At 32.6% G+C, this 2468-nt stretch overlaps 1 non-coding gene across 1 annotated transcript; it reads right to left on the bottom strand.

Annotated features, from left to right (window-relative positions):
• Window positions 1-336: 336 nt before the first annotated feature.
• On the bottom strand, window positions 337-499 carry LOC132951514 (U1 spliceosomal RNA). The gene has a single exon (XR_009665342.1). It is a non-coding gene; the product is annotated as a U1 spliceosomal RNA (small nuclear RNA).
• Between the last annotated feature and the right edge of the window lie 1969 nt (window positions 500-2468).

Genomic DNA, 2468 nt, shown 5'->3' on the forward strand with positions numbered 1-2468 from the left:
TGTACACATCTTTATGACAGAAATGAGAAAAAGTCGATGTATGATGTATATAAAATATAGGTACCATAAATTAATTTGACCAACTTATAGAGTAAATAATTAAATGTACATTATAGTGTAAGATTTATGGTTAAGTCACGGTTGTTCATTTTAATAATATTCAAAGAATAATACGATGCGCAAAACTGAAAAGCGTATTTTATGCACAGTTGCAACGCCCAGGCCCTCAAGCGGTGCTCAGACACACTACGGGAAGCGAACGGTCGTAACAAGTAACAACGCTATACCGAAGCATACCGAAGTAGATTTAAAAAAAAAAATGTTTTTGGTCAATGTGAGGGACGGCGCGTACGCAGTCCCAGCTAACAAAAATTCTGCGCCCGAGGTATCCACATTAGGGATACTCGCAGGGGTCAACCGATTCCATGTGCAATGAACCGGCCTCGCCCTGGAGGAACCGCCTATGTGATCACGGTTGACCTCCACGCCAGGTAAGTATGCTCGTTGGATGTGTACCGAGACCTTATATGCTGTCCTATAGTGATCCGAAAATGGTAACCGCCAACAGCGAACCGGCGACCGAATCAGTCGGCCAACGGTGACGGCAACCGGCGATCGGTCTCGCGGTTTACCGATAAAGTGTCGATGACCGGGAAACGTTTGTGCAGCTTTCAGAGATGTTATTACGCGCCTAGAAGGTACGGTAAGTGCCAGCTCAAAGAGGCGGTCGGTGCGCAGCGCTTCCTATGAGTGAAACCGGAGACGCATTTGTGCACTTCTCAGTCGTCACCGCTTGAGTTGGAAATATTCACCACCGGGCGCAAGTGTTTCTTGTTTCAACAACGAGACGCAATACGCAATAACACATAATTGATATTAATTATTATAATATTCACCTTGTCTATTGCCATTCTCCATAGTCCATAATAACGCATGTAAACTTTATTTACGATTGTAAAATAATTATTGGTAATTATCCAACTATCGTAATCGTGTGACAATTTTATACCAGTGTCTGTAATCTGTATAAATTTATAATAATATATCTATCCGTATGCCTGGAGGCTAGAACTTGGTGATTTCTATATTGTAATTTATTGTTGTTGAACAATCGTTATTCGACATTTTGAAATTGTATAATATGATGTATTTAGTATTCGGTTACCGGTGTATTACGGCGGTACTACAAAGTTCAAACACTAACTAGAGACTAAAACAAAAACTACTTCTATCGGAAGACACTGGAAACGGTTACGACAATAAGTAACACAAACATACATAGTTTGTATAATATATTGTATATTGTTGGGCACCTATAAGACATTATTATTAAATCTAATATTTACTATCGTTTATGAACACACTTTTTCTCAAATTAATATAAAAATTATCAATACTATAAACATAGGTCATTTGTAAAATTGTAATATGTTAAACATTTCAAACATTTTGATGTAATATTCGTACGTTACAAAGGAGGACGCGCTTAACATCTCAAGATTATTATTATACTATTAATTTTTATTTATATTACAGGTATTAAAGTTCATAAGTGTTATGAACGTTGATCTTAAGTATTTTCTGTTTAGTACCTATTAACTATACAATTGCTAATATATTATTATGCACATCTGGCATCTAGCGATCTAATATTCAACGACAATAATATTGCAATAGGTATTAGGTATATTATATATTATTATGTTGACAGTGCTTTTTATTATTATACATACGACTTAACATAGGTTGAGAAACGCTGTATAAAAATTATTACATAGATAATATATTGTGTACCTATCTAATCATTCTAATCTTATAAAAATATAATAACTAGCATAATTTAAAGCCGTCCAGAAAGCAACGACTAAGCACTCCAGTAAGCAGTAATGTTAAGATTTATAATAAAGGCAGATACAAATTTTTTTTAACACATTTTATACTATATTTTGTTTTAGAAAAAAACAAATTTAGTAGGTATATTATTGTTTTATTCAATTTTAGAAATCCTGGAAATTATATTAAGCTGATAAAAACTGTTTTTGGCTTTTAATTTTTATTTGATATAAAACAGGACTAACTTAGTATGGTTAATGCACTCTAGTGGTAAAACCTATTTTTCGTCCAATTTTCAATCGGATTTTAAACATTTTAATAAAGTTATTAATAAAATTGGTGTTCATGTAAATTAAACATTATGTGTTCAATTTAATTCCAGTTTAATCTTTCAGTTGATCTTCATTTTCAGTGGAATCATAACTGTTATTACAAGAAATCCACAAATTTCAATTTATGGAATTTTGACCACTTTATTTAATTGGTTATTTAATATTTTTACTAAATTATTATTATGAATAGGTGGAATAGCCAATAGGTACTTAGATAATATAGTTATTTACACTTTGTCATCATTAACAACAATTTTACAACTCATTATAATATTTTATTGTCCGATAATTAGAGATGTTCAG

The sequence above is a fragment of the Metopolophium dirhodum genome, chromosome 8 (assembly GCF_019925205.1).
Source record: "Metopolophium dirhodum isolate CAU chromosome 8, ASM1992520v1, whole genome shotgun sequence".
Taxonomy (NCBI): Eukaryota; Metazoa; Arthropoda; class Insecta; order Hemiptera; family Aphididae; genus Metopolophium; species Metopolophium dirhodum.